This window comes from Giraffa tippelskirchi, chromosome 1 (genome assembly GCF_054371585.1).
Source record: "Giraffa tippelskirchi isolate mGirTip1 chromosome 1, T2T-mGirTip1v1.2.pri, whole genome shotgun sequence".
Taxonomy (NCBI): Eukaryota; Metazoa; Chordata; class Mammalia; order Artiodactyla; family Giraffidae; genus Giraffa; species Giraffa tippelskirchi.
In genome coordinates this window covers 203409804-203418855 of record NC_137275.1, presented here as the reverse complement: position 1 = coordinate 203418855, position 9052 = coordinate 203409804, and positions in this window count along the sequence as shown.

Genomic DNA, 9052 nt, shown 5'->3' with positions numbered 1-9052 from the left:
ACCCACAAGCTATAGTTGTTAGGGGAAGCACACTGACTGAAACTGCCCACCCTGGCCGGGCACCATAGTAGCCATTTGGATGGGTTGTTTTATGACAGGAGGTGCTGGTAAGGAACACGGAACTAATAAGCCCTCATCAACTGGAAGAGTCCGGGAAAGGTCAGAAGGAGACACCACATGTCCGACCACCTCCCGGAATCCTTCTCACTGGCATCCATCTTGGCTGATCTAGGCGTGCACCACCAGGAAGGACTCTGAGTCAGAATGATTGGCTGAAGACAACCTGGAAACTAATCCCATCACCATCAAACCCAAGACTGCCAGCCACATGGTAGAGCTGTTCTCCTGGGTTCCCTTACCCTACTGCTCTCCACCCGGGTGCCCTTTCCCAATAAACTCTCTTGCTTTGTCAGCACATGTGTCTCCTCGGGCAATTCATTTCTGAGTGTTAGACAAGAGCACAGTTTCGGGTCCTGGAAGGGGCCCGCCTTCCTGCAACAAAGGTACACAATTTGAGGAATGCCCTTTGTGTTCTTTGAACACTGCGTAGGACCCAGAACATCTCCCATGTGGAGCCTCCCTGACAGCCTTTGTCAGAAGGAAGCTTTACTTGTACTGTCTTGTTCAAAACTCACTTTCCGTCGATGAACATGCCCTGACTTGCAATATGTAATGTATGCGCTCTGTGCTTTGGCAGATATTCCTGGAGAAATACATTTTGCCCAGTATATTTATCCTGCACAGAATGTGCATGCATGCCTGTATGCTCAGTTGCTAAATCATGTCTGACTCTAACCCGCCAGGCTCCTCTGTCCATGAGATTTTCCTGGCAAGTATCCTGGAGTGGGTTGCCATTTCCTCCACTCTAGGGGATCTTCCCCACCCAGGGATCAAACCCATGTCTCTTGCACTGGCGGACATATTCTTTACCACTGAGCCACTGGGAATCCCCCATCCTGCACAGAATACCTTCCATGTAATAGTAATTTATTGTGATGATTAAGGAAATTAGTACAACACTCTAGGGAGACATGTTTCAATATGTCACCTATACATGTAAGAATATGTATAGGTGGATGGCCAGAGGAGACTGAAGGGAGAGGGATGCTCACTGAGGCATGCTCGTTGAGGGATGCTCATCAGAGAATTGATCTGGCCCTAGGGGCATGACCCACAAACAGGATGGCAGGCCTTCGAAGTGCTCTCCCATCTGAAAAGAGCCACCACTGCAGAGTGTCTCAAAGTGACAGCTATAGCCAGCATTAGAATCCACTAAGAAACTCATTACAATGCAAATTCCTGGGATTCCATTCTGGATCTGCCACATTAGGTTTAGCACATCTCTCTGGGTGTGTGAGAGAGATGAATTTCTGCCTCACTTAAGAAGAATTTCTGCTGCACCTATACAAGAATATGGATGTTGATGACAGCCAGAGGCCAGAGGAACGCTCACCTTCATCCAATGGAAGTTAATCAAAATCTCTGGATACGTGTGTGCTCAGTCACTACAATCGTGTTTCACTCTTTGCGACCCTATGGACTGTAGCCTGCCAGGCTCCTCTGTCCATGGGATTCTCCTGGCAAGAATAGTGGAGTGGTGCCATGCCCTCCTCCAGAGGATCTTCCTCATCCAGGGATCAAACCCACGTCTCCTGTGTCTCCTGCATTGCAGGCAGATTCTTTACTCACTGAGCCACGCGGGAAGCCCAATCTCTGGATAAGACTTTCAAATTTAAAAAGAAATTTCTTGTTATTTCAACCAGTAGACAGGATATAAATAGATATCTTTCTTTGATTGCTGAGGCAACTGTAGCACAAGGTCAAATACTAAATTGAACATAAAACTAAGGGCAGCACTTACTTCACTTTGGCTGGTTTGCAAACTAAGTGCGGCAGAAATTCATCTCTCTCACACACCCAGAGTGATGTGCTAAATCTAATGTGGCAGATCCAGAATGGAATCCCAGGAATTTGCATTGTAATGAGCTTCTTAGTGGATTCTAATGCCGGCTATAGCTGTCACTTTGAGACACTCTGCAGTGGTGGCTCTTTTCAGATGGGAGAGCACTTGGAAGGCCTGCCATCCTGTTTGTGGGTCATGCCCCTAGGACCAGATCAATTCTCTTAATGAGCATCCCTCAACAAGCATGCCTCAGTGAGCATTCCTCTCCCTTCAGTCTCCTCTGGCCAACAGAACACCAAAAGCCATTGAGCATGCAAGCTATCCAGGAGAGAAGGGGTTGAACTCCTGCTGTGCATGTTATGACCTCACCTTTAGGGTCTCCCTGTATATGTGTCCTTTCCACTGAGTCTTCAACCTCCTAAAATGTAGCCTCTGTTTCCCTGATTGTGTTAGTTGCTCAGTTGTGTCTGACACTTTGTAACCCTCTGGACTGTAGCCTGCCAGCCTCCTCTGTCCATGGAATTCTTCAGGCAAGAGTACTGGAGTGGGTAGCCATTTCTTTCTCCAGGAGACCTTCCCAACCCAGGGATCAAACCTGGGTCTCTTGCACTGCAGACAGATTCTTTACCATCTGTGCAACCATTTCTCTGCTCCTAGATGGTGACTGTAGCCATGAAATTAAAAGACGCTTACTCCTTGGAAGGAAAGTTATGACCAACCTAGACAGCATATTGAAAAGCAGACATTACTTTGCCAACAAAGGTCTGTCTAGCCAAGGCTATGGTTTTTCCAGTGGTCCTGTATGGGTGTGAGAGTTGGACTATAAAGAAAGCTGAACGCAGAAGAACTGATGCTTTTGAACTGTGGTGTTGGAGAAGACTCTTGAGAGTCCCTTGGACTGCAAGGAGATCCAACCAGTCCATCCTAAAAGAGATCAGCCCTGAATATTCATTGGTAGGACTGATGCTGAAGCTGAAACTCCAATACTTTGGCTACCAGATGTGAAGAGATAACTCATTTGAAAAGACCCTGATGCTTCCAAAGATTGAGGGCAGGAGGAGAAGGGGACGACAGAGGATGAGATGGTTGGATGGCATCACCGACTCAATGGACATGGGTTTGGGTGGACTCCAGGAGTTGGTGATGGACAGGGAGGCCTGGCGTGCTGCAGTTCATGGGGTCACAAAGAGTTGGATATGGCTGAGCAAATGAACTGAACTGATAATAGCTCTTAAATTCCTCCTGACTTTGTTCATTTCTTAACCTGGTCCTCTTATCTATCCATGATATCTGCCAGTGCTTGCACATCTCACCAGACACCAGAACTAAGGTTCATAGAATTTACTGCATTCCAGCGTGGCCCTGGCTCTCAGAGCCAACCCTTTTCGCCTGACACAAGCACAACCTTCTGACAGTATAAACGTCTCATAGGCCTCATTCTAACCTCACCCCTAGTAGACAAACATGCTTCAGATTTGAGTTATCACGATTATGACTGAGTGACTATCATTCACTCACCCATTGGAGATGGCCAATAATTAAAATGTTATCCATTATCAGCTAACAAGTCAATATAAAGATAATTCTCATTGTGTAGTTTTGCCTGCAGTACAATTGTATCGCTTGCCAGAGGTTTTAAGAGAAAACAAAAAAGTATTGAAAAAGAAGCAAAAACATGGCTGGTCCATAGGGAAAAAATATATAAATAGCATCCAAACTGCTTGACTTTCTTCTTATACTCCCCTTGAATTCTACTGTTTTTTCATCAGTATTGTTAGATGAAACCAACCCCTGAGAAATATAGATATTTCTCACCGTGTCTCTAGGCATCTGTGGTTATATGTGTATTTTATTTTGTGTCTTTTTGATGGTTCAGTTTTTGCTAAGATCATCCCAAGAGACCATAACCAGCATTTCCTCTTTTTTGAATCAATATCTTGATCATTTATGTAATGAGAATTTCCCCAGAGATTCAGCAAATGCCATTCAAGTTTATTTGCATATCTATTTCATTACCATAAGGTTCCAGGAACATAATCATGATAACTCAAATCTGAAGCATGTTTGTCTACTAGGGGTGAGGTTATATGGTCTCTTGGGATGATCTTAGCAAAAACTGAACCATCAAAAAGACACAAAATAAAATACACATATAACCACAGATGCCTAGAGACACGGTGAGAAATATCTATATTTCTCAGGGGTTGGTTTCATCTAACAATACTGATGAAAAAACAGTAGAATTCAAGGGGAGTATAAGAAGAAAGTCAAGCAGTTTGAATGCTATTTATATATTTTTTCCCTATGGACCAGCCATGTTTTTGCTTCTTTTTCAATACTTTTTTGTTTTCTCTTAAAACCGCTGGCAAGCGATACAATTGTACTGCAGGCAAAACTACACAATGAGAATTATCTTTATATTGACTTGTTAGCTGATAATGGATAACATTTTAATTATTGGCCATCTCCAATGGGTGAGTGAATGATAGTCACTCAGTCGTGTCCAACTCTTTGTGACTCCATGAATTTCAGCGCTCCAGGCCACCCTTTTAGAAGGCAGAGAGCCAAAGAATTGATGTGGTACTGGAGAAGATGCCTGAGAGTCCCTTGGACAGCAAGGAGATCAAACCAGTCAATCTTAAGGGAAGTCAGCCCTGAATACTCGTTGGAAGGACAGATATTGAAGTTGAAGCTCCAGTATTTTGGTCACTGGATAGGAACTGGATGACTCATTGGAAAAGTCCCTGATGCTGGCAAAGAGAAGAGGAGAAGAGGGCATCAGAGGATTAGATGGCAGGATGGCATCATCAATTCAATGGACATGAACTTGGGCAAACTCTGAGGGATGGTGAAAGACAGGGAGGCCTGGCATGCTGCAGTCCATGGGGTCACAAAGAGTCGGACACAACTGTGAGACTGAACAACAACAACAACAACAAAGCCATCACGTGAAGCTCCTTCAGAACCATCCCATGAGTTTCTTCTTTTTTTTGTACCTACATGGTTGCCATATCACCCTCTAAAATCAGGGAAGAAAAAAGAGAGGCAGAAATTTTAAGCAGTGAAGAAGCTGATATCTGGTGATGAACTCTATTCATTAATAGACTCATCATGAATATAGATGATATTTGATATATGGAAGTTGCAACCTCAGTAAAATACTACATTTTGACAATCTGTGATGGGCAATGCAAATCTACCAATAGGCCAAGTTCCGCTGTGCCTTCACAACAGATTAAAATATTTAAATGGCCCAGAGGGAACAGGAAATAGCTATGGTTTCCTGTTTGGCTCAGAATTACACCTTCTTCTAAAAATGCTAGTGCCAAGTTTTCCTATTTCCTCATATTTCAGTACACCTGCCTTGATCATTTTATCAAAATACTTTTATATCTAACTCAACATTCTCCTTTATTTACTGTTCCTTTTTCTTTATTGCAACTGGCTCACATACAGATCTAGCATTTATTGTCATCTTCCAAGTAATTTAAATGCACAGTTTGTAAATGAATGCTTTATAAATTCAAAAGTGTAATAGGCAATGAGAATGCGGGACATCCTAACAGAAAAGAATCATTGATTGTGCTATAATGTTATTGGAATTGGATGTAGGAGTTTTAACTCTTTACAGAAATAAAGGAACTAACCTTTATATTATACCATAGAGCTCTCAGAAGCTCTCCTCTTTACACAGATGTAGATACTGAAGTACAGATATAATTGGGGTGAGGTTCTCACTATTGTTTTTATCAAATCTTATGTAAACTATACAAATTGTTCTATAATTTTGGTTTATCTTCTACTGTTTTTTCCAAATGGTCCACTATAGGAATAATATGTTAATGTTCCTAGGAAACTTATTTAATTGCCAATTATTTCATTTTGATTTCCTAACAAATTGAGCAAAAGTTGTATCTTTATGTTGTTGGTAAACAAAGCAGAATGAGTATGGATAGAATATTTTTATGGTAACTTTTGAGGCATAATTTGTAAATGAGGTATTTAAAGTAGGAAATATTATGCACATAAGAAATGGGAGATAGTTGTCAAGTATTGACTGAAATATTCTTTTCCCTGACTCCTTTTTGTCAAAATCTTCACGCAAACAGAAGGGGATATCACCCTTATGGTTGTCTCAGCAGATTCAGATAAAAATTTGGAATCCATTTGAAATCTGTTGTACAAGTATAGTGAAGAAGGATTTAAGATTTATATATTTCTATATACCACCCCCCCTCCTTCCAAGCACATCAGCTCCAAAACCTTAGACTGTCTCTAAGGGGCATTAACCCAGCTTCACCAAGGTGAGGGTGCGTGAAGCCCGGAGCCCTCCCTCAGCCCCAGTCTGTGGGCTGCCCCGTCCTCAGCAAGCAGCACTGTGCCCCATGACTAGCCTCAGCTATATCTGAGAAAGGAACTGAAATGAGATCAAAGGACCCACGAAGCCTTTGGAAAGAACCTCTCTCTCTTCACTGCAGACCTCAAGAGAGATCTTCCTCTTTCAAGGATGGGGAAAAAAGGGTAAAAAAGAAAGCATTCTAAGACTGAAGATCTATTTTAAAATGGTACACATTACCAGAAAAACAGAGCATGTAACGCAATATACAAGTTGCTCGGGGCTGATGCACCGGGATGACCTGGAGGGATGGGATGGGGGGGGAGGTGGGAGGGGGGTTCTGAAAGGGGAAAACATGTACACCCATGGTGGATTCATGTCAATATATGGCAAAACAAATACAATCTTGTAAAGTTAAAAAGTAGATCAATAAACTAATTAAAAAAAATACAGTGCTCATCATGTCTACGCCTTTAGCTCTGTGTGCTTCCTATTCGGGAAATACCAATCAAATATCATAAATACCCATAGCATATGGCTTATGGGAGAAGGAAATGGCAACCCACTCAGTATTCTTGCTTGGAGAATTCCATGCAGAGTGGAGCTGGGCAGGCTACTGTCCATGGGATCTCAAAGAGTTGGACACAACTGACCGACTAAACAGAAATTCGGCTCATAGACCAACCTGTGCCCTTGCAGAGGCGTGCAGACACCTGAAGGTGGTGGTGTTGTTCTTCCTCGCATGGCTCCATCTCTTCCATCTGTTGTGAGGGTGGACAGACACCAGCAGTGGCTTTAAGCATCACTTTTGGGATTTTCATCGGCATCACTGAAGTGGAGTGGGTTTCATTCCATCACACTTTGCTTTTTTTTTTTTCCCCACATCATTTACTTTTTCTGCAAAAGCCAACCTTTCTACTCTCATGCTCGTTGATGACTGGCAATCCACTAACACTCCTCATTGTACAAACCCCAGTTTCAGTCCTTCCCATCTTGAGACTCTCACAACAGAATGAACCCACCAAACCTGAAATGAGGTGGGGGCACAATCCTTACCAGTTGCAGTGAAAATCAAGGTTGAGAGATGCAGTCAAATCAGGAAAAAGTAGAGAAGGCTTGGATGCGACACAAACAGTATGTTTTAACATGAAAAGTCTTCAGAGCCTCAAGGACCTTTATCAGAATATTATATATGAATGCTGATGTTATGTAATAATGGGGGCGATATTTCAAAGGTTATATAAATAGTGTATATTGATGGGAATTACCTTTTACTGTGCATCCTGACACTGCTCTTTCTCTCTGTGTTTGGGTCTACCTCCTCAGGCTCTGGTGATTTTTTTTTACTAGTATTTCCGTTTTACTGTCTAACCGGAATTCTCTTCTGATTTTTTATTTTCGCCTGGAGATAGGAAGCAAAGGTAAGCTGGGGATAGGTAATAAAAATCCTCTGATGGTCCTTTCAATAATTTTAACCTGTAATCAAGGTAACACCTATGTGTTTTTAGCAAGAAGAGGCCCTGATTAGAAAGGCAGTGCAGGTCACCTTCAAGCAAGGCTGCAGATTCTTACCTGACCTCTCTTTGCGATGCACCTGCCCTGGGGAAGGGGTGTTTAGGCACCTTTGGGGGACTCCACAGCAAAACATATCACTTTGACTCCTCATCTCACTGATGTTTTATAGCCAAGGAAAACTGCATTGCTGTCCACAGTGCTGTCCATGTTATGAACTCCAGGGTCACTCTGACAGTGCATAGGCTTAATGTTTAATAAGACACAAAGCCAAGTCAGTAGCTTCCTTCAAGTAAGTCTGCACTATAACTTCTATGGTCTGAGGAACTGTTGCCATTGCAAACTTCCTCCTTCCTGAAAAAGCAAGAAAAAACATTTTAAAATTGTGACTGTATCAGTATAAAGACAAATATGTGCATGCATGCTAGGTCACTTCCGTCCTGTCCGACTCTGCGACCTTATGACTGTAGCCCACCAGGCTCCTCTGTTCATGCGATTCTCCAGGCAAGAATACTGGAGTGGGTTGCCACGCCCTCCTCCAGGGGATCTTCTTGACCCAGGGATCAAACTCGCATCTCTTGTGTCTCCTGCATTGTAGGCAGATTCTTTACCACTGAACCACTGGGGAAGCCAAAGACAAATATATTGTAGGTTAAATTCATTGTTATATTATCTTCATTTTTCTTCATATTTTCAAAGAAGTAAAAATTACACATTTAACATATTATTCAGTTCAGTTCAGTCACTCAGTCGTGTCCATCTCTTTGTGACCCCATGAAATGCAGCACACCAGGACTCCCAGTCCATCACCAACTCCCGAAGCCTACACAAACTCATATCCACTGAGTCGGTGATGTCATCCAACCATCTCATCCTCTATCATCCCCTCTCCTCCTGCCCTCAATCTTTCCCGGCATCAGGGTCTTTTCAAATGAGTCATTTAACATATTGATGGGACCCGAAGAATACTATCGGCCCCACTTCTTGTGCTTCCTGGGTCTGAAGGGTTAGAAAGCCACTTTCCATGCTCCCTTACAGCCTTCTTCCTCTCTGCTGGCATTTTACCTCATCACCTTGCCATCTGTTCACACACCTTACTCCTTAATAGGTGATACATCTGGTCTAGTCAGAAGGCATGCAGGCCTATATTCAAGATTCAACAATTTTTCCAACACACACACACACACAAACACACACCACACACACACACCACACACACACACACACTCTCTCACATAGCATGTGTTGTATTGAATAGACAGGTGCCTGCGATATCAAATGTTGCTGGCCCAACCAGATAT